Consider the following 24,794-nt stretch of genomic DNA (forward strand, 5'->3'; position numbering starts at 1 on the left):
ATTTACAGAAACAAGCCCTTCACTAATTATAATTACGAGAAAATGAAAAAAAAAAAAATTATCAAAAAATGGCGCGTGAAACCCCCCATCTTGAGCGCGTCGCTCCGTGAAGAGTTCTAACTGCCACTTCCGAAACGCTGGCTGGGCACGAGAGCGCTTAACGATTACGTGTTCCCCTCGTAATAGTCGGAGATATGGGGCACTTGATAAACGAGTTGGAATCTTTGCGCAAGGATACAGCTTTCTCCCCGCCTGTTGCCACGCGGCTCTCGTTTTAAGAGGTTTCTTTACGAACGAAAATTCTCCCCCCCCCCATACCCACCAACAACCCAATTCCCTGCCTCTGCAGAATTCAGTTCAGCGGCCCGGATCCCACCAAATCGCGCACGTTTCAGCAAGATGCGCCCACAGCTAACTACGGACAAGCGAAGGCCCCTGGCTCGCTGTCGAACTTTCGCCTCCGACACCTTCCATGAAGTCTGGTCAAATAATGTTGGAGGCTTATGGCGTCCCCGAAAAGTAACTAGCAAAGCCGTGTTTGCTTTACAATCTTTGGATGGCTTGATTTTTGCATAAAGTAGTATTATTTTTTTGTCAAGGACTTGTTCGAAAGAATTCTGGTTGTTTGACGTAACTAGCTAATCACGATTGCTCTCAACGGAAAAGGAAAATGGCTAACGTTACCGTCTCTACGAATATTTAAAATAATCCCGAACACATGTGATATTCTTGAAGTTATAAAGTTAAAATAACTAAATTAATGTTAAAAAATTAATGTTATACGTACATTAATTCATCTTAATAAACAAATTTTCCCTCTTTAACTTTTCAAGATTTCCTTTATTCATGTAACTATTTATGTGATATCAATTTTAAAAAAATTTTGGAAGCAAGGAATGTACAAAAATCATAACAATTTCAAATTTGACAACCAGCACAGTGATGAATTATCTTAATCTTAAAATGTAAGTGAAATTAAAAGTTAGAGCTAGCTTAGTTCAGAAATAAACTTTGATAGTGTAACATGATTAAAAATTTGTTTGAGGTTATCTGTCCAACTATAATTGACGGAAAAGTGGAAATATCTAGAGTGCGTTAGGGCCTTAAGCGCAACTCGCTGGCGGTTCCGCCGATATAAACACACTCACCGCCTCCGGCTGGGCACCTGCTGCTTTAAGGACATGGCTTCCGTTTGATTGGTTTCGCGGACTTGACGTTGCGAGACGTTTGTCTCCCATTGGACACGTGTTCTCTCGACGGCCTCAAAGTACCGGCCATCTTAGACCCAGTGACTATTATAAGCTTGATCAGAATAATTTAGTGTAACACGACATTTCCACCGTTTTTGGTCTCAGCGCTTCACCAAAGTCTTCGATCGGGTGAGCTTCAGGTACTTCATCGCAGTCTTCGATCTTGTCAGCGTCAGATGCTTCATCACAGTCATGGGTCTTGTCAGCTTCAGATCGTTCTATATTGTTCTCAAATTCGCGAATGTGACCTGAATTCGGTGATAAGATATTTTCATTTCCCATGGAGATGCTACTTTCATCGTTAGTTTTCGATTTTAAAACATTAGCGAGATATGTGATAGTGTTGTTAGCATTAGCATTTTCACATTCTTCAAGAGCTTAAAAGTCGTCTAATGTTTTGTCCTCATTCCTCTGCCTTGGGTATTGTTCAGATCTTGCGATGTTTATTAAAGAAATATCTTTGACGAAAGGATTTCTGACACTCACTGAAGCAAGTACCTAAACTATATTCAGTCCTCTCATGACGTTTTGCATTTTTTTCTCAAGGTAAATCCTTGCTGCAGTAACTACAGTAGTGGCCTTTCGATACAGCTGCAGGCAACGATTCGAAATCCATATTAGCTTCTTTAACTGTGGGCAGATGCAAACTGAAATTTTATTTCGAAATAAATTACTTAAATACGAATTTCAGTAATCCATCAGCCAGAGATAATTTTCCATTTTGAAAGATTCGTGGCCAAGTAGTTATGGGTTTCATCAACTGATGTCGCCACATGTTGTGTTGAGGTAAATATTATTCATTTTTTTTTAATGTGGGATGCGGAATGCTCTCTCGCGATAGATTTTCTCAGCTGTCTCAAGGCATAGTAATCGACTGAGTAATGAATCTCTTTTTATTGAATTTCATCTGATTTAAATATTATTAGTTTTGATTTGGTAACAAGAATTCATCTATTAAAGGAAACTCTGAATTCAATTGCATGTCTCATTACGAAAAAATACCTGCTGAGATTGTTTTCTCAGGATTAACTAGAAGTACACGGAGAACACCAACATTAGTCTTTCCAAGAATGATCAGGGGGAGAACACGGGGAGAAAATCCACCTCAGAAAATGCATTTGGACGTATGATTGGATAGTATTATGCTGTACATACTATTTATAATCGTCTAAATGTACAAACTACGCTTCAGAGAAGACAAATGTGGAAAATCAAAAGACAGAAAATTGTTACGGCCAAAAAGCTGTTGAAACTAAACTGGCTGCCCCTTAAGAGCACCACTGCAATGTGACGTGGCCCTGATAGTCTCATCAGTACAGTCACTACAGGCATGTGACGCGCATGCGTCTTACAAGGTAGCACACCCACCACGTCTTACATCTTCTGCGGAGGAAAGGAAAGTATAAGCGACACACAAAAAACCATCTTCTCGTCCAACGTAGCCGAGTTCTTGTCAAGTCCGTCCAATGATGAGTTGCATTTACCGCGGACGGAAAGTTAAACTGAGGCGCGAGGAGAAAGCATTATATTTTCGTTCTTTCCCTTTCACAGAGCGCATAAAAAGCGATGGTTGACAGCGAGTCTTCTCACCACGCAGTTAACAATTACCGTTAGGTTCCATAAAAATAAAAGAAGACAGACAGAATACGAGTGAAAATAGGGCATCAACATCCTGCATGCAACAGTGACTTAAAGACACATGGTTTATTATCACGCAGTTAACAATGCTCATTGTGTCCCTAGAATTGAGTACAAAGAAAAAAATTTCTGTACTTTTGCAAATATTCTCTGGAAACCAGTTGCCAAGAAATAGTTTGTATTACTACAATAAATATAGTGTAACTTTGAACAACACATTACTATGGTTATTTTGGAATATATGAAATACGTTTTTCGAATTAATACTGTGTATTTATTACGGAAATTGACGCATAATTTTATATTTAATCTGATGATTTAGTCAAGCATATATTTTTTAAAACGTGGAAAAGATTCAATAATTTGACTTTTTTGTTTTATTACGCTTATTAATGTGCGCAGTTAATATTAGAAAGCTATTCAAGGAATTTTTACAAATAACTTTAACTATTGGATGTGCTGAAAAAAAAAACAAAGCATAAATGCCCGGGTATGAATCAGAACCCACTATTTTGTAGTGATACAGTTCTTTCACGTAAATGTACAAATTCATAAATATCTGTAATTTTTCATGAACGTTTCTGTTACATTTACAAAAAAAAAATATAATTACGCTGTAGGGGCATACGCTTTGAAACAAATTTGTCTGAAAAGCATTAAAACTGTTAAATTCTTGTTCGCTGAAATCGCTCTGGTGACTTAATTATTTTAATTTTACTTATTTAACGGAACTGTGTTTAAATATTTGCAATGGATCTCAGACTCCGCCGGCGGTGATTCTAGGTTCACCCAGCTGATTCTAATTTCCCAGTCGGCGGCAGTCCATTCGAGCGGATGTCAACGAGATGCATTGTGCCGATGGGAGCCCACGATAACTTGCAAGCTGCAACTTTCGCGCAAATATAAACCAGGTTAGCGGCAACTTTCGAACGATCGGAACAGCACGCCCTTCTCGCCACGGGGCGCCGTACTGGCAGCTGTCCAAAAAGTACGTGCGGACTACACCGTAAAAAACAAATGTAACGTAAATTCTTTAAATTCCGCGCGCTCACCGGATTGGATCGTTTGTGACTCCTTCCTGTGGAGTTATAACTCGATGAAAAAGGTTTTCGAACATCGTCCTCACACCTCGGAAGAATGAAGATACGAATTCTGGAGAAATAACCGCTGTACCCCTCGAAATGTGCCGAAAAGCGGTCGAAGAGTTCCAAAATCACCTTCATCAATGGTCACCATCTTCTTGATGTGATTTTCATAACTTGATAAAAAAAATGGGGATGTATACTGATTCCAATACAATAAGAGTCATTTCTGTCAGTTGCTCTATTTTTTTTTAAATAGCCCTTTAAAAACCGATACATACCGTTTACCCCACCCTGTATGACGGGTATGTTTATTATAGTTGCTCTGATGTGCTTTCAAATGACTTAACAGGCTGTAACTGGAAGCTGATATCTTAATATTTGAATAATATAATTTTTTTCAGTGATTGAATAAACCCAGCAGTTTCTAAAGTTAATTATGCTAAACATATACCTATCGAATTAGTCATTGGTCATTGGTCCAATTTAGGTATCCTCCTTTTCAAAGCAAGTGATATGTCAAATTGAGTTTTTTTTAAATATCCGAAATAATATTGTGCATGCGTATCTGTAATAAAGAAGCATTTTTTAGTTTGTTTTGAAGATTTAAGTTTTATTTTCTGAGTTTTTTATAACTTCCAAATCTAAAATTGTTTTTCATATGGCAAGAAAAAAAACTATTCTTTAAGGGCCCAGATTTATTTCCTAAGTATTTCAACTGATTAATTTTTAGAACTAAACCTGAAATGCTCTGACAATAAGTGCATGTTTCTACATCACTTACATTAAAGGTTTTATTTCCATAAAATTACATGCAATTCACCTCTTTAACATTTAACTCAGTCTGCTCAACGCAGGTGGCTTTCCACAGTTTTTACGGGTGTTTTAATTTCATGTTTGAGCGGAGGTACAGCATTTAGTTTGAGACGTGTTCCAGCGCAAGTGTTTAACAATCCAGCTTTCAAGTCACGCTCGCAATCATCTGCGAAGTTCTCTAAACAGACGTAAGATGTGTTTGGAGTCCACTTACCATCTCGTCAGCAAAAGATGTTCATCACTCGGGAATAAATTACAGTAATGATAGTAAATGATTTAGTTTACCAACCTATTTGTACACAGTGTACTTGGTATCGTAAAGTTTAAGTATAATAAAAAAAATGCCTTCATAAAATAACAAAACCAATTAATTGAAACTTATACGCTTAATATATTGTCTGTTAGATATTAGCTAAGCATTTGCGCACATACAATATATGCAATAATACAGTTTAACAACACACCTATTTTGTATAGTCAAACTCCTCACAACAACAATTACCGTTCCCACGTTATGCTGTTTCTTAACACGTTATTACGAGCAAATGCGCCACTGAACTACGGTCAGTATAGGAGCGGATTGGCTGGTAAGCCGAGCCGGGGCTGCGAGTGACGTGATGCGCAGAACGATGCGCAAGCGATCGAAGAAACCCCTCTCTACTAACCTTTGGGACAAATCAACTTATTGAGCATCCATGGACAATAAATGTTTCGTAAATACGCTGGGTTGTTCGTCGAGGTCTTTTGACAACTGCTCAATAATGTAACAGGATTCTCAAATGAGCAAATTTTTTAGACAAAAAACTTTATTATTTTCTTAATAGACATGTAGGTCATACAAGGTGGATTCTAAATATGTATCACATAACTTGAGAGTAACTTAGTGTGATTATTCAAAGAAACGCATTTTGCAATCACGCAAAGGATTATGCCACATATTCAACACTTATAAACAAAATGGTCAAAGTTCGGAAGTTATGAGTCGAGGGAATTCAAGAGAAGGTTGAAGAAATGTTTCACCGCCAAAAAAATTATATCTTCCTTACATATTTAAAAGTGTTCTTTCAATCTGCGTAGGACCTCATTTGGATCTCCAAAGGCTTCGAAACATTCGTGTTCATAAACGAATGTGTCAAGCCGTGTTATTTTTTCGTAGATTAAGAAATTATTTTGTGATGCACAAAATATTTGGTAGGGTGTAATATCGACACATTGTTCAGAGGTGCCCACAAAGGTTTTTTTTTTTTTTTTTAAATGGAACATATTTAAAGCCGGTAATATCAGTCGAGGCAATAACTCAGCAGAGCGTAACGAAGAGTGAAATGCCAGAAGTAAGGCACTCGAGGGTGTAGAGGGAAAAGGGGTTATAACAAAAAATGAGATACATATTCAGAAAACTGTAAATCTCTTTGCATGTTTATCATCTTAATTTTTGTTACAACTGTGACACTTGCAGCGTGAACCTCCTTTGATTACACTGTAATTTTGTTTCGTAAATGGAACAGAAATATTGATGTAAAATTAGAAATATTCATAAAGTTTTAAATTGACGTGAAAACAACTGGGTTTGGATTCTTTCCGGGGCATTTATGCTCTGTGTTGTCGCAGTACCTCCAATAGTTAAAGTTACTTTTCAACCGATTCATAAATAGCTTATCCAGTATTAAGAGCGCACATTAATAAAATAATAATACTAAGTTTAGTCAAACTATTGCATATTCTACCATCGTTTCCATGGTTTAAGAAATCATACTTCAATGAAACATCAATTAAAAATATAAAATCATGTACCAATTTTCGTAAGAAATTCTCAGTATCATTTCGAAAAAACGTATTTAATTTATTCAAAATTGAACTATAGTCATGTGTTTTACGAAGATACAGTATCTTTCTTTTAGTATTAGAAAACATTTCTTGGCAACTGGTTTCCAGGCAGGGCGAGTGAGACAGGGGCGCTTACGCCCTTCTTGCCCGTCGCTTGCGGGCCGGAGCACGAACGAATGGATAACGACCTCAGTTGACATCCAAGTAGTTAGGCTGGACTCACAATTGGGAAAATAACTGTAACAGTAGGTCGGGGGCACGAGGTTTTGACCGCCATGTTTTCCAACCTACTGATTCACAACAGCGCATAGCACGGCGCGGCGCTGTGCAAGCGGAGACACGTCGCACGCATAGAAGGGAAATTAATGTATTTTATTTATGTCACGGACGCATGGCGCAGCGACCAATGACAGTAGAGTAGGATGCCATTTTTGGTGGGACTAGAGAAGTTTATGTTTATTAATCATATCGTGGTGAGAAATCGTCGAAATTTTACATTGCTCAGGTGTAATCCAAATATTTTTTTTAAAAAAATTGAAGGTATTACTTACGAGACACTAGCAAAAATTGTAAATTAAAAAAAAAAATGTGTCGTAGTTAGAATGGTTAGCTAAAAATTTTATATAACCTTTATTTACAAGTTGAAAAACTGTGCTCGCAAAATTGCTGGTCGAATGTCACGGGATAATCATTTGGCAGTTAATCTAATTACCTACTTACACTGCCAACATATGTCGAATACATCGCGAAATTTCATTGGCTGGAATGAACTGTAACATCTCAATTGTGAACCGGCCTCGCTCAAGTGTCGTGTGCACAGTCGCGCTCAGGCCTGCTGTGCGCTCGCCTATGTTTTATAACCGTGCACCCAGTCTGAGGGTTGGGACAGTCGACGACAATGGAAGCAAACAGAAATTTCTCTTCTAGGGAAGCCTAAGATGTACATCAAGTTCTGTCCCTGCCCGAACACGCCCGAATATTCACCTTCGGCCAACCTCGGGTTTATTTATATATATTTATATTTCTCTGTTTATTTTAATGTAGCTATACTAACCTAACTAACCGTCCATAGCGTTTTAAAGGGTTTTAATGTAGCTAATAGAGCTGTAGCAAACCGTATGTATTCGTTACTGAGTAACGGGTGCGGCATCTAGTAACGAGTAACGAAACGTTACACACGAATGCATTTCGTTACTCGCATCTTTCGTATGTTTCACGCATGCGCGCGCGTATTCGTTACAAAAAACGATGTTTGTTTATTAATAAAAGTATGATTTGGAAATTCGTCGTCCAAGTTTTTTTACTGTTTATTAAAGGTATTGTGTGTGTAGACAAAGTTTTAGATTCGAACAGAAACAACGTAAGAAAGTATTTTTTACAAATTATAAATATGTATGTTTTTGTTTTTTATAATCGCGTATTTTCACGGTTTATGTTCTTATCTTAAAAGATATATTATAATAAAGCCGCTCTAATGAGAGTTAATTGTTTCTTGGTTAACAAAAGCTGTTAATTATCAAATATTTTTAATTGTTTATATTCGATTTATTTTTATTTACGCGACGTCATACTGTACGCGTACGAAATACGACTCGATCGATGCTATGTACCATGTCATGCGGTATCAGAAGTAACGAGTAACGATACGAAAGTAACGAGTACTAATTGTTATAGTAACGAATACATACGGGTACACAATTTTTCGTTACTTTTACACCTCTAGTAGCTAACCTAAGCAACCACTTTTAATATTTGAATTCATTTTTCCTGCGCAAAAATAAAACAAATCCCGAGGTTGGCCGAAGGTGAATATTCTGGCGTGTTCGGGAAGGGACAGAACTTGATGTACATCTTAGGTTTCTCTTAACTTCTAGGTTAAACAACATTTCTTCTTCTTCTTCTTCTTTTTTTTTTTTTTTTTTTTTTTTTGTTCTTCTGACGGCTACGAACGATTCCGATACTACCAAAAACACAGTGCGAAACCAAAGGAAATCGGTTTTGTCCCGACCGATTTAGGGATCTAGGTAAGTTTAGAGAAATGGGATGGCCACGTTTGCATGATTACATGGTAACTGTGTGAAACCTTTTTATTACCCTTCAACTAATTTTTTCGCCATATTGGTTAGACGTCCTAAACATTGGCTGAAGCTTAGTGTTTACATAATAGAAACACTTTTAAATGCCTTTTTTTATTGACGTGACAACGTCTAATAAATCGATGAACGCCGGCTGCACGCACGCAAAAGGATGACTCATTGTCCCGTTACGCACATTGTTCCGTTACGCTGTGTCCCGTTACGCTCATTGTACGCTTGCGCCGCATCTATCTCTCTTCCACTCGATTGGCCTATGCGTCCGAGGAAAAGAAAGACAGTGGCAGCAAACAACTTGATTGTTTCGTCGACTGTTTATAAAGTGAAGTGAAAAGTTAATGTGGTTTTCATTGTTTATTACAACAACAACTTCGGCAATAAAGGTTAATTATTCTTGCATTTTAAAAATATGATTACTAGTATAATTTCAAGTATTTATTCTTTTATTATTAAAAAAGTAGCATCTGTCTGGGAGTGCAGTAATAATAGGTTATGTTAGATATTTGATTACAGTTTATTTATATGAAAACTTGTTCATAATTATATTTAAACGAAAAGTTAATGTGGTTTTCATAGCTTATTACAACAACAATTTCGTCAATAAAGGTTAATTATTCTTGCATTTTAAAAATATGATTACTAATATAATTTCAAGTATTTATTCTTTTTGTAATAAAAAAAGTAGCATCTGTCGGCGAGTGCAGTAATAATAGGTTATGTTACAATTGACTAAAAAATTATGGTGATTCATATAATTGATGATATATATTTGATTACAGTTTATCTATATGAAAACTTGTTCATAGTTATATTTAAACTTTATATCTAAAAGCCAGTTTTTATAATTAATTACAAGTCATCGACACGTGTCGACTGTTTATAAAGTGAAGTGAAAAAATGTGGTTTTCATTGCTTATTACAACAAAAATTTCGGCAATAAAGGTTAATTATTCTTGCATTTTAAAAATCTGATTATTAGTATAGTTTCAAGTATTTATTCTTTTATTATTAAAATAAAAATGATTCAATTTTATTCATAAAAGTATGCAATCAATTCCTCAATGTTATGACGTTGTCACGTTAAACTATCGTCCGTAAACCGACTTTACAGACAACCAATTTTTTAAAATTAAAATTGTATGCGGACTTTTTAAACTTGTAGATACTGAAAATCAATTTAATTTCTCTGAAAAGGTATTATAAATGGTCCAAACAGATTCAAAATGGAGCAATTCCCACAGTTTCAATTGAAATTCCAATTATTAAAAGTCGCGTAAAACAGTTTCATATTAATAATTTATTTGTCATACAAGAATATTTTACAAATATTCAACATTAGTGTACATTCTATTAAAGATAATGTATTAATTTTTTAAAAGTTATTTAGAGAACATCCAGACTTCGAGAGCTGAATTTTCTTATTCAGTAAAAAATAATAATTAATCAATCATGAACGGTTAGTCTAGTGCTACAAGAGTCATGTTAAAAAAAGACACACTGTCTTGAAAATAATATATTTTTTAAGAATAGATGTGAAATCATGAATTTTAAGAATTATATAATATGAACAGCTTTGTCTAAGCTGCCAACACTGGTTTTCGAAGTCAACAATAAATATTTGAGAGTGGTATGTTGTCATTACAATCATACTAGTGTTTGAAGTTGATATTTTTGAGATATTAACCAGTGTTGTGGTGCATGGGACTGGAAAAGTTTAACAGTAAAATAAATATAATATTTATTTTGACACCATAAATTTATTTACCGTGGTTGTTTTGACGATAATTTCGAAATTGCCGAATTATGTAAAATTTGAACCGTGGTTTTGTTTTTTTCCCCATAAATTATACAGTGTTGTTTTTCCTGTTTCTGTAAAATAATCCCTCCCAAAAACACACAACATTTTTTTTTTTTTTTACCAAAATGATTATTTTATTACAGATTCTCAATTAGCAAAACATTTTAAATACGAGCGAGATCATGTAATTTGTTGTGCTATGTTGGATCTAATGAGCGTTTACAGAGTTTTCCGAAATTTGTGGTACGTACGTTAGGGGACGAAAGAACACACAATTAGACAAGCAAAGGCTATCCCTTCAACGTATGCTGGGAACTCAAACGTGTAAGCACTAGAAGGCGGTACGTGCTGTTATGAAATGATGAGGAACAAAACAGAAACGGGAGGTATGACAGAACACCGATATATGGAAAAAATAAAATAAAAGCCCTCACATGTAATGCATGCCAGCCTTCTCTTAATTCGAGTACCTGTCCATCTAGTCGGAGATCCTGGGCGACAGCTGATGTGAACTGCACGTTTATAACGTTTGCGCGAAAGCGCCCTCTAACGATTTCATACATTGTATGGTGAATTTTGCTTGTCTGGTTTAGTTCTAACGTTGTGGCCCACGAAATTTTAAACTTTCTGTATATATTCGTCGATGCCTTTTCTCATAGCTCTCTTCGCATTTGTTGCTGGAAGCGTTGGACGAAGATGGAAGAAGGCGCGGCTATGGGCGGAGACCCGTGGGAGGGAGACTGTGGCAATGAACCTGCAGTAGGTCAAGGTCAGTCACTCGTCCGTGTTTAAGGAAGAAGGGGGGGAAGGGGGGGGGGCGACATTTTGAGAGGGCGGGAACAGTCGCCCGCTCTCATAGCTACGTCACGTTCAACTCCTTCCCCCCACCCCTACCTTCTTCCCCCAAGACGAAGTAATGTAAATCGTTCCACTTCAGCGAAATATAAAATCAGTTATCTTCTACTTTTTTTTTCTTCATTGGATGCGTTCTCACCTGCTATATTCGTTATTTATCGCATTCCAATTCATTATATAAGCATATTTTGAAAATAAGAATATAGAATGTATGCTGTACGCATTACCCAGTTGTGTGGAACCAGAAAATGAATTTATAGTGACTGACATTGACGCCATAATAATAATATAAAGTTTTTAGCTTCAGATACATGCCTGAAGTCTCACAAAACATAATGATGAGAGTAACAAATATCAATAAGCAACGAAGTGAGAAAATTAACAACAAAACATAGTACCTATGTAATTACGTTATAGTGAAACGTTCGAAATAACTGCCCTAAAAAAATGACTGTCGTGAAACTACGGGAGCTCAACGTGACGGGTGCATGTAGGAGATACAAACAGACTGCAGACCAGTTATTATAACCAGCCCGAGGAGAGATTTAACTCATTACAGTGTTGACGTGTTAAAAACACGGTGTTTATTGCAAACCAACGAAAAACTTCAACCCTGTGATTTATTATAAAAAAATTAAACGCGAGTTATGGCTGCACTAAAGAATGAAGTCAGGGAAGGGTAGGAAGGAGGCCTCTAAGGAAACTCATTAATCAGCTTAAAATAACGAATATATCGCTCAATTTATGGCCACTGAATATTAAAAATTATGGAGTAAGTAGTCTTCTTTTTGAACACGCATTAGGAAACAATCTTAAGCAGTAAGTAGTGCATAGTGTAAGGCATGGGCGTAGATCCTGAGGGCTGGAGTTAAGCCCCTCACTAAAGGATCACGCTTGCGCTTGCAAAAGCGTGACTGCGGAATGGGTTTGATAAAAAATGTAAACGTCAAAAATAGGTTATATGGAAAACTTTTGTAAAGTTTTTTTTTTGTTTGTAGTATGCATATAGTCCAAAATATGGGCAGTATACAACATACTAGAACGCTATCCACGCTTAAACTAAAAGGGTTCCCTCTCCCTGCGAATTTTTGTGGAAGGGGCCCCCCCCTTCCCCTTGCGAATCCCACAGAATTGCACCCCTGGAGTAAGGATCCACTTTTCATAAGTGTCACGTTTTATTTTAAAATTTCACATTTTGGAAAAAAAAAGCACTTAAAGGTCATCATATAGCCAAAAATGCCTATTGAAGAATCATCTAAACTTTTTTTTTTTTTTTGGGGGGGGGGGGGGGGGGGAGGAACACCGGACCAGCCTCTTGTCTTTGAACGTTTGGGATGGTTGGGGGAGGATAGCATTCCGTACTGTTCCCATCAAGCTTCCAAAAAACAGGCCTATCAAGAATTTAATCTTCTTATAGCTTCATTTGGCCCCTGTAGCCGAGTTACAAAGCAAACATTAGGCCTTCATGGTGGAACAAAATCCTCTATTTTACTCGCTGCTGCACCGATATAATAATAATGAAACACACGAGTTCTGTTGGAAGATGCGATGTGACAACATAAAAAAAAACACAGCATTTTAGTAAACACGTGGAATTTACCACCCGACACTATTCGCACTACGTATACGACAACCACCAAGGTTTACAAGTTGACCTGTTTGAGGAAAAATAGGGTTATATACATGGTTGGAAAAATCTTCGAAAACACGAACGTATTTAAAAGATTTCACAAACGATTTTTTTCTAAACAACACTGCATAATTTAAAAAAATCTTACTATAATTTCATTAACATCATGTCCACGACGCCACTGGAATTAGAAAAACTTTCGCCTGTCGCGTCCGCGAATTTCGCCAGGCCGACGTCACGCATGTGTCAGACGTGACTGGTTAGGAAATAATCCCATTCGCGTCGCGTCCGTCGCACGGCAGTCGCCGGATGGTCGTGATTGCAGCATCGCAAGCAAGCGCGGAGAGGTGTCACGGGAGGCTGCGCAGAGATCAATTAAGATAAGGCAGAGGGGGAAGGTAACGCGGGAACGCATGGAAAAAAACTCACCAGCAATATCCACCAAGGTCCAGGGCTAGCTCACTGGGACTCTAACAGGAATCGTCAGGTTGGAAGCCGATGTGCTTACGCACGGCTACCATCTATAAACCTAGGTCATCTTTATTCACTGCAAAAAGTACCTTAATTTTTGACCATCAGCTCAGCCCTTGGCTCACGATAAAGTTTTCAAAACATTGGTGTATGAAGTACAAAGTACAAAGGAACAGTAAAAAGACCAATACTGTTAAACAAGAGCCACTCATAGCAAACATAGTGCAAGAAAGACAAATAGCTATAGCCTACACCACAATTTATAAAGGGTGAATTAAATGATTGAGCCGCTTATAATTTGACAGGAAAATTGCCTGTCATACGGAATTAAAAAATAAAATAGCAAATATTCTAGTTTTGTAGCGAGATAATTCGCTATTAATTTTTTTATTCTACCTGAGATAAATATACGTACATATAGTAGTTGACAATTTATTTCATATTTTATTTTTAATGACCTTGCATTTATGTTTTTATTAACACGTGTTTTATGATCATTTAATAATGTTAATATGAAACAGGAGGTGGAATTGAATGATAACCTATTCCGTAATACTAAGCCAATTTGTTCTGGACATTATAGCAGAGTTTATTCACAAAGGTTTTTTTGTGGTGATCATGTATTTTCTTTAGGTAATACAGTTTAAAAGATTAAAAAAATTGTAACAGCTAGTGCCGATATGTCAGCAGAAAAGACATTAATCTTATATCGTGAAGAAAAAGAATGAATATCCATTACCGTGACCTCTAGAGTCTAATAGTACCACGCACTGTTGTAAACATTTGGTTCCTTCATACATTCAAATATGACTTTACCAGAACTTAATATTTAACATCCGTAGTAGACAGATAAGCTGAAGTCATATTCTAAGTAATTCTTTTTAATACTTTAATTTAGTAGTAACTGTAAACATCGGCAAGGAACACAATTCCGTGAGTCACCAGAAGTTATTAATAATAACAACTTTCTTTCGATAAGTGTAAGATATATCGAAAAATGCCAAGTAACTGTTTTTATAGAACGTTTATGTTCGAGTACCGTAAGTAGCTTCTATTTTGACTTGATAAATTATTTGACCGTAGTTACATTAAATTTGACGAGGATTATAATTCTACCATTAATCGGAATTATTAAAACAGCTTTATCTAGATAACCACACAAGATAAGAAAAAAAAAATATTTTTATTTGTAGAAACTTTGTTAGTAATTTATTGGTCTCCGAATTCGATTTGACAGGTGAGTTGGCCGTAAGGAAGCCAAATATCAGCAAGAAACGTAGTCAGGTTGGTACCTAACACAAACCGTTATAACATATGCAATCTTGAAGGGTATTGAAATATTTATATTGAAACATTTAGAAACGGCTACGCTGCTGTGTTGTTTTCAGGTATTAAAACTATGTTCGCGAAAAGGTTTAGATCTAGCATTTGAGTAGTTCTTGCGTAAAGAAGTAATAGACAAACCCACGGACAGACAAAATAACACAATTAGATATTTATGTTTAGCTAGCTCATGCCCAGCATACGTTGTAATGCTTCAATAAATTTTTAAAAAGTATTTTTTTTAAAAGTTTGTTACACATGTAAAAAGCATCTCTATATCTCTCTCTAATTCTCTGTCTATGTATATATCTATATCTCTGTGTATATTCATATATACATCTCTTTATATTTCTATCTCTCTATCTCTCTATCTATGTATATAGCTCTCTATATCTCTATATCTTTTCCTCTATATATGTCACACAATAGCAATGAAAATATTAAAAATCTATGTTTTATCTATATTTTTACCTGTCACAGGTGTTATATAGGTATATTAAACACGCGCGTATTCGAATGCAACTATATGTCAAAATTCCAAAGCAATCGGCGAAGAAATTTCTAAATTTTAAGTATTTCAACGAACGAAAATTTACGTTTTTATTTATATAGATGTACAGCTACACAATGATGAGAAGTCACGTGACACAAGGATTCTCTCTGGAGAATAAGAGTGTATAGTCTGTGTCGTGTAAATTGTCTTATATTTGTAAACAACTTCAAGTGATTTAAGTGTTCGTAAACAATATTTATGTTTTTTTTTTTTTTTTTTTTTTGCAAATGAGGGTTGGAAATTGGGTTCCACTAGCAGCAATACTTCATGAAACTGCCAATTATGAGACACGTTTAATGACACAGATTTTGTATTAAAATTTATTATTTTCACGGACGTACGCCATTGCTGATTTACACTGGTTACCATGAATATCAATACCTCAAAAATGTACAATAGAGAACAATACAAGGCGAATAAGATAAAAAAAAAACAGCTGTTGTATGTTGGCCTGTTCTCCATGTGTTTATGAATTCATCTCTGTTGGCAAGTCTTGAGGTATTTCAGTGACAACCAGTATCAATCGGCAATGGTGCGTATGTCCATGGAATTCATTTAAATCGATCTCACCCACTGCAGAAACAATCGCCTAATCACATGAGTATTTGTGAAAGTGAGGTGGGATGATAAGTGCGACGCTCACTGGTGCTTCTAGGCCGGTGTCAATTCTGAACTGTCGCGTAGATACTCGTCGTGATAGGGCAACTGTGGGATTTGAGCGGTAACCGTAGCATTACATGGAGAAATGAAGATAAAGGTGTAATGCAAGTCCCTTGAGTGCTTTCAAGAATCTGCGCATGCTTAAAAATTACTCAGAAAGACGCATTTGAGCTTTTAGCTCTTTCCACTATTTTAAAAACGAAAACGGGTTAAATATGAAATTCGAAAACAGAGCTACTCATCCGCCATCAGCACAGTCTTCAGCAGTTTTCAAATCGCGTGGTTTTAGAGGTGTAACATCTTAGATATCGATATACGGCATTTGGTAGGAATAATTTTGTGAATGAAACGGAAATGTGTAACCACGGTGCTGCTATATGTGGTGGATGGCGTGAACCAGAGTTCACAAAGCCCAAGGAAAACTTTAAAGTATTAATTGGTTAATTAATTACAACAACAGTGGTAGTATTTAAATAAAATTCCTTGTCCAAAATCAGGTCAAAAGCAGGAATTTAGTACATTTTTTTTCCAAGTATTTTTCGATTTTATTGGAGACGTTTCAATATATAGTTCAAAACAATTTGATATTCGACATAGCTGCCCCGGGCGACGAATTCAAGCAGTGGTTGCGGAAACTACGTATGATTCACGTCAAGAAATGTAGTCGAAAACCCAATTTTGCGTATATTTATCCCGCTCACCATTATTTTAAATATTTATACTTTAAAATTCGTGTCCGTGTTATGTATTATAAGTAGAGACTGGAAAAATTCGCGCTTTGGATCGCCTCTAGGATAGACTCCACAATCCCCTACACACTCGGGAAAATTCCACCTGCTCATTGGCTACTGACTCGTGACACCTGTCAACTGGGACGCTTGCGATTCGATACTTTTTTGGTTGAAGGTTTTTCATTGGCTCAAAGTCCTTCATATAAACTGCAAGCCAATCAGAGAAGCAATATAAAGGTACAGTTGTTTGGATTCTATCATATCGTGAAACGAATCCGCGAATTATTCCGGTCTCTAATTATAAGACAAGTGTATTTGCATCATGACAACACGTCAATGTGCTCGTTACCGAGTTTTGATGTCGCGCGTCCGTGAAGAGTAGGCCTACTGAAAGACTCACTCACGAGCTCTGCGCGCGGTGGACGGGGGCCGTTGAGCCACAGTCGCGCCGTGTGCAGCGCCGACTCGCTTTCTACCGGGAAGTGGCCGGTGGCTAGCAGCCCGCCGCGGACTGCAGGCGCACCGTGCACCTTGACCCTCCTCCCCTTAGTCAGGGGGGGGGGGGGAGCGGGGGCAGGAACCGGTCCGTCGCCGAGCCGCGAGCACCAGTGACGTAACCACGCCCGTTCCCTGGCCGTTCCTTCCGCCGGCGAAAGGAACACTTCGGAACTGGTTCTCGTGACAGGGATACACAAACACACAGTCTCATTCTCGAATATGTTCACATAAACTTGAGACCACATAAAATTAAAAAAAAACATGTAACTTAAAAACACCATGCTGAAACACACAACATAGACATGTCTCAACATAGAAAGTCATAATTTAGAACTACCATAACTTAGGAACACAACTTATAACAGGCACGCCTTATAAAATCCCTTCTTGTGTGTTTCTAAGTTGTGTGTTTTCAAGTTGTGTGTTTTCAAGTTACGGCAGCAACTATCCCCCCCCCCCCTCCCTCGTGAAACTTCCGCGGGGTGAAGCCACTCGTAACTTTGTTGTTTTTGTTGTTGTTGATGGTGGTGGTGATGACGAATAACGATTCTTACAAGCTGCTGAATTAATACCCTTGTTTGTTAAAGTGAAACGTCTTTCTTTACAATCGGTAGGGTTTAGATCGTGGCGAAGACGTTCATCAAAGCGTAACGAAAGTGCAACGATCAGGAGTGGGGCGCTCGATGACGAAGAAAAGTACCTATGGTGCACTTGTTGGCATGATTGCATTTTAACGCACTTGCATTCTTTCGATCTGACTTGCATATTCGCATACTTTCGCACTTGTAAACTTGCTCAATCGCATACTTGCTTTTTTAGCTTACCGACACACCCACTCGCTTACTTGAACACATTATTGTACACTCTTATGCTTCTATCTGTGAAGTTTAACTTCTAACGCGCGTGGCTGCCACACACCCATGTGTGTTTTTTGGAGCTGGGTCAAAGTGAATTTTACTTTTTAAACGTGACCTCTTGTGTGTGTTCTGTAATTTATTACGGCCAATGTTATTCAAAAATGCTGATATTCACTGGCAAAGCTAATTTATTCGATTGTCCCTGTTCGTATGATCAACATTTCAAGATTATTCATCTATGCGAAGTGAGACAGATATTTCCATTAATGATTATTGAGGGAGTTGTTGTTAAAATGAGTCAGAAACTACTTAAGACCAAACCACAAATTCCCGCAAAAGTTTTTAAAATGAGTATGTTAAATGTAAGAAACACTGTTGGGTAACGTCATCCACCCTTCGTCAGTAAATTAATGTAAATGGTGCTTTCTTGGTATTGCAATAATGTGTGTAACAATGGATAGTAATCGGAACTTCTATACATATATATAATCAATATGAGTGAATCAACAATAAACTTGCTTGAGTGTAACACTCTCAGGCCAATGATTCTCCAGGAAACAGCACAAAAGCTTGGAAGAATGAGATGGCATACTGGCTTGTACCCATGCTTCCTGCTTTTCGCGGTAGCAGATCAAAATTAAAAATAATATCAACATGCAACTGTTAGAAAGTAATTTATTGACTAAGATGATGACATGCTAAAACAGTAATTATAATAGTTGATAATTGACATCAGTTAACTTCCGTAACGTAAAATACGTTGTTTACAAGTGCTAACCATACCTTGTCAGCTAAGCACGTTGCATAGACACTATACGTACTGCCACCTTGCTATTTGAAACTCTGAGTTATTTTTTAAATGGAAAATTCCATTATTTTATTTTTCAAGTAACGAGTTAGTTAACGAGACCAGACTTATAAATTTTTTTAAATATCACCGTTAAAGACTTTAGTGTAATAACAAGGCAGAACGTCTTAAAAAACTAACATCTTGATGACGGAAGTTGTATCAACTGTTAAAAACTTAATATGATTCATTACTTCGTTTTTGTATCTTCACGTGCATTCAAAATCTATTAGTTGAATGTTTTTTTTGCTCTTTACATAAATTAAAAGTAATCTATCAACAGAAAAATTACGTTTTCTCAAATTATATGATACTTTGCTGTAACAGTTAAGGTACTTTAAAAAGTTATTCTAACACTTTTATTTTTAATATGGGAACAAAAACTAAATTTAAAATGTTGCCAACTCGAAGAAAAATCATTTCCTGCTGTGTGCAATGTGGCATGTCTTTCTTGAACCTAGCCATTGTGTGTGAATCGCCTATTCAGGACGTGGTAACCGCTGTAGCTGACATTCCAGACAGCACTCATTGTCCCTTGATCACACAAACACAACATTCACGGCACAAAAACAGGACGAGGAAAGCTTTCCTACGCACAGAGCTGTTGCAGTTGCTGAAACACGCAGCCAAACACACAGTAGAAGCATTGTCATGAAAGCTGAATGATGTCACACTGTCAAAAATGACAGTAAATTTACGGACTTTTCCAAAGAAGAATGCATCTCAAATAAACAAGGAGTTCTTAGTAATTTAAAATATTCGTGGAAAATACTCTGGGTCCCTTTTTCCGAGCTTTGTGTTTCATTTCAAACAATGTTGACACGTGTGGAATAAAGAGAAATAAAGTGTTTTTTTTTAAGTAGACTTAACAATTTTTTGAATATTTTATTGTTTTGTTGTACTGAATGTACATAATCAGCCTGCTTTGTGGTGCCAAAATATTTATGAAGAATAAATGCTCTTCTAATGTATTATATATATGCTCTAAAACAAAATACTTGATTAAACTGGTTTATCACTTGACTCTACAAAGTATTCAACTCTTTAATACACAACACTAGTGTTTTAGGCGAACTATTTTAAGTTTGGGCGACAACGAATTATTAATGATACTTCACAGTAAAGGAAAGGTTACGATCAAGAAGGAAATCAGTGTCAAGGTTATACTTACGAAAATGCATGTAATTTTACGTTCAAATAATCGACAACCATTACAAACTGACGTTGTACTCAACATGGTTATTAAAAAAAACATTCATTATTTTGGGTTCACGTTCAAAGTTAAATCATCAGCTCAATGCCCGTAATTTACGAAGATAACGTGTAAATTTTACGAAGATAGCTGGTGGATTTGAAACCAGCGTTACTCGTGAATTAAAGGTAAAAAAAAAAAAAAAAATCCAACGTAAGTCTGTCATGTCGATTAGCACTTTCATTGACAAGTAGGTAACACTTATTAGCCGCGGGCAGTCCATTTCCCGCCTCCGGAGCGCATACCGTCAATCACATACCCGAGTGTCGCCGGCTGGCTCGCCATGACCTAGGCCGTGGAAGCTGTCCTGTAGGAAGTGTCCTTGCGACCAGCCTCGGGGTCCAGCCCAACAGAGCTCGCGAGAACTCACGACGCGACACCTCCAGCCCCTGGATCGCTCCTGAGCGAACACCCAAGCACACTTCAGAGTTAGTAAAAGTTACACATGTCTAGGGCCTTGCATATTTTGCGAAAAGATTCCGAAGACTAGCTGGAAGTCAAAACACTGCGTCATCGTCTGTATTTCTTAATTGGGTGAGTTTCTTTCAGGTACTATTTCGTGATTGTGTGAGTTCCTTTCAGGTACTATTTCGTGATTGCGTGATTTTCTTTCATGTACTATTTCTTGATTGGGAGAGTTTCTTTCAGGTACTATTTCGTGATTGGGTGAGTTTCTTTCAGGTACGGAAACGTGTAACCACGGTACTGCCATATGTGGCGGATGGCGCCAACCAAAGTTCATAAAACAAAGGGAAACGTTATAGTTTAATTGTTTACAGAATTTTTATCAAGATGTACAATATATAATTTAATTTATTTTCGAAAATCAGGTCCAAATCCAGAGTTCAGCAAATTTTTAAAGTCTTTTCCACTTTTATTGGAGTCGTTTCATTATATAGTTTAACCTTTCTCTCTGAAAATCGGATGATTTGATAGTTGAAATAGCTCCTCCAACAGCGAATTCTAGCGGTGGGTGTGGAAACCACGTGTTTATTACGTCAAGAAATGTAGTTGAAAACACAATTTTCGTACATTTATCACGCTCGGCATTATTTAAAAAAAAATTATACTTTAAATTTTGTATCAGAGTTGTGTATTATAATTTTATTTGTAACATGAAAACACGCGAATTTTCTCCTTAACGAGGAATAACTCGCTCACATTTTTTAAATTTAAGTTTCTCTTTTTTCATTTTTAGGTTGGTTATTAGTCTTCTAGGATCTATGAAGAATCGTATCGGTATCATGCGTTGTCCATTTTTTTGTAACGTGTGGCCCATCCATTTGTTTGTTGGTTAGACTCGTGTTAGACAACGGAAAACGTAATGCGAGACGAACACGGTGGAAAGTTTAAGACAAATGATTCGCAAAAAGCACAACTACCACAACAGGAACCAATCGGAACGCTACGGCCATCACCTCGTTCCATGGCGAGGGACGGTGACCTGAATTCGCTGTCCCCCGTTGAAGGTGCACGTCGATTACATATTTTATCTTCCTTGACGACCTCCGGTGTCTCAAGTCCTTCGGTGGGCATGTTCCGGGTTGAGATCCCAAGCGGGCTACAGAAGTGAGCGCAAATATGGATTCAGCTTTTAGATTCGTTCACAGCCAAAATACGTCAATCTCACAGCGCCTATATGAAGCGCTCACCCATCTGGTGCACTCAGTGGCGGATCCAAGGGAGGGGGGGGGGGGGGGCGCACCAGGGGCAAGTGCCCCCCCCCCCCGAAAAAAGTTGTCTGCTACATTAATATTGCCGACAAAAATGATTGTTTCTGAAACCAATAAAATATTTTAATATAATTAATGAATTTCTTGTAGAATCACAAAATCTGGTGGTTGGATGTTATGTGTAGTGTGAGTAGATTAAATACAAATTTAGTAATTGTAAGACATTTTTTCTCTGGCTATTCTGAAATCCTAGAGTGACCCTCCGAGGTGAACCTCTGGATCCGCCACTGGGTGCACTGTACAAATTTTTGTACTTTTACAAGGAAAATTGTTGGCAGCTCACTTGTAAAACTGCAGAATAAAGCTCTTTGTAAAATTACAAATGGCATAAAACTCTGCCTTGTAGCTTTATCAGTGATATCGTTGGCAACTGAATTTCCAAGGGCTTTCCTTTTAAAACAAACAATTTTTTTTAAAATTTGAGTTAGCAGTTCTGTAGAGTGCCTGAAAAAAAGTAACTATTTTTTTGACGTAGTTACAAAGTGTATTTGCGGCAATTTTTTTTTATGAAAGGAACATTTAAATTCTGAAAAGTACTGGTAAAAATTTACCTTTAAATTTATGAAGAACTCTGGTTACAAATAAAAAAAAAACCTCTTTGCATTCACGAGTGTATTTACAACGGAACGTAAAACTCAGTAAGTCGGAATCTGACGTAGAATCAACGAACATCCAGTTATTTTGAACTACGAATAACCCTTATGTTAATATAAATGCATATTTTTCCAGGTGATCTTACACTTAAAATCAGTGACATTCTGGTTCTTTCCCCTTTTAACTATTGCGCAGGAATGTTTTTAGGAATAGAAAAAAAAACTGTCTTCAGTATAGAAACTTTAGATAATATGTATACAACGTATAAAACTTGAATAGAAGACACCTAATCAGAGAATATTTTTCTGATAAATTTATTTTGAGAATAATTCCTGTGATTTGTTTTCTTAGTGCTAAAGGCGTGAACGCGGCTTAAATATATCGTCAGATCAGTGAGGTAATTGGAGAAAACATATGTTCGATGAAATTGTAAGGAAAGGAGCTAGAGCTTTTAAAGATGGTTGCACAAAAATGTTCACCATGAGGAACGAAGTGGGTGACCTTATGACATTATGACAATCCTCTCAGTCATAATGTTTTCTCCATTCACTTCATTGATCTGACGATGAATTTAAGTTGCTTTAGCGCCTTTAAGCACTAAGAAAACGAATCCTAGCACGTATTTCACAGTCGGCGGGATACTCAGGCGTTTTAAAAACTGACGTAATGGCTTCTGTGGCTTGTTGCCAACAGACGTAGGTACACAGCCGCATACGCAGCGCTGCAACGGCCGAATTTCAAAACTGTGCTTACTTAAATAAATAGGGTGTGGCTGTGTCATGGACACGGCCGTGTGTTGCACGGGAATACGTATACGTAACAGGTAATATTTTCTATACAAAATATAAAATACGCTATTTTATGTATGTTATAAACATGTTTTATTTTTTTTATTTTAACATCATATATATTCACTGTAACTATTTTACACTAATGTTTTACATATGCAATCGATAGATTTTGACGAGAGCTGACGATTGAAACTCAAACGAACGTCGTATTTTCTCCGAGTCAACAGTTATACTAAATGTAAATCTCGAAACGCAGCAAAAAAACCTCAAAATGACGGCGCTTCCCCCTCCACCGCGCGCGATGCGTCACAGTCCTCACTTAGCGTAACAAATTCTTAGAACCTTTAGCTATAAAGTTGTACAATTAAAATTTTTTTATGGAGATGATAGAAATATAGCCGCAGCACCAAACTGTATCCCCCGATTTTCTTATAATTCGTTTCTTTTTAATTGCCTCCCACTATGGAAGAAATTTCAAAGACGTTTTTAACGTCAAAACGTATATTAACTTATCGGGAGAAAAGGCTAGGGTCACCTGTCAAGACCTAACGCACGGTAGTGTGTATACCCGGACCACCCCTTGGTCACTGCAGTGGTGTCATCATCAAGACTGTCTGCGGCTCTCAGCGGAATTCAGGGATGAGTGCTGAGAGGAGTTACTCACTCTCTTATTCCAGGTCTATGTTGTGGATGAGACTGTAGGAATGGTAGCGGTTTAGCAGCCGGGGCACGTTGTCCAGAGGGTCGATTACCGCCACCTCTGGGTGCTCCAGAATGTAGCAATAGCGGCCAATGTCCGCTGATCCTTCCTCGAGAGTGCGTCGGAGCCGACGCTAACAGGAGTTCCCGAGAAAGCCTCGTCCGCGGCCGCATGGGGAGACGGCCCCGCCCAAGAAAGGCAGGTCCGGCGCACACGCGTGCCGCGCTAATTGTCCATTGTCCCCGCCCCGCCGACGTGCGACGCGGGAGAAACTGTCGCTGCGACCGCCCCCCGCTTTCCCGAGCGCGCGACGTCCAGGGCCGTCGAACAAGGGCTGTCCGGCGACGGGAGGACGGCCTGTCCACTTCAAGCTCAAGCAAGCAGCCAGAGAGGCGCGCAGTCCTCGGCTCTCTGAAGCTTCTCGTCAACTGTGCAGTGTTAACACTCACACAACAGAAAACGTTACATTTGAACTAAGACTATTTTTTTTTTTAACATTTAGAAAGCAATTTTCATTATGATGTCTTTGATACAAATAACTTGATGTAAGCTTTTGGACATACGCCATTGCTAAGCACATGTGTGTCTGTAGACATACATGTGCTTAGCAATGGCGTATGTCCAAAAGCTTACATCAAGTCACGCACTCCCATTGCACAAATCTTTCAAAGATAATTGATACAAATAATCAGCTATGTGATAGTCTCCTTTTTCCTCGGTCATGCAGAAAAGTTGATGTTTAATAGTTAGATTTATTCAACTGTTTCTCACAAAGGGGATTGATAAGAATAGGACACT

At 37.5% G+C, this 24,794-nt stretch overlaps 1 protein-coding gene across 2 annotated transcripts in view; it reads left to right on the forward strand.

The window, feature by feature from the left end:
* LOC134533150 (pancreatic triacylglycerol lipase-like) overlaps positions 1-24,794 on the forward strand; it is a 102,702-nt gene that overhangs the window by 36,021 nt on the left and 41,887 nt on the right. The window lies entirely within an intron of this gene.

This window comes from Bacillus rossius, chromosome 6 (genome assembly GCF_032445375.1).
Source record: "Bacillus rossius redtenbacheri isolate Brsri chromosome 6, Brsri_v3, whole genome shotgun sequence".
NCBI classification, from domain to species: Eukaryota; Metazoa; Arthropoda; class Insecta; order Phasmatodea; family Bacillidae; genus Bacillus; species Bacillus rossius.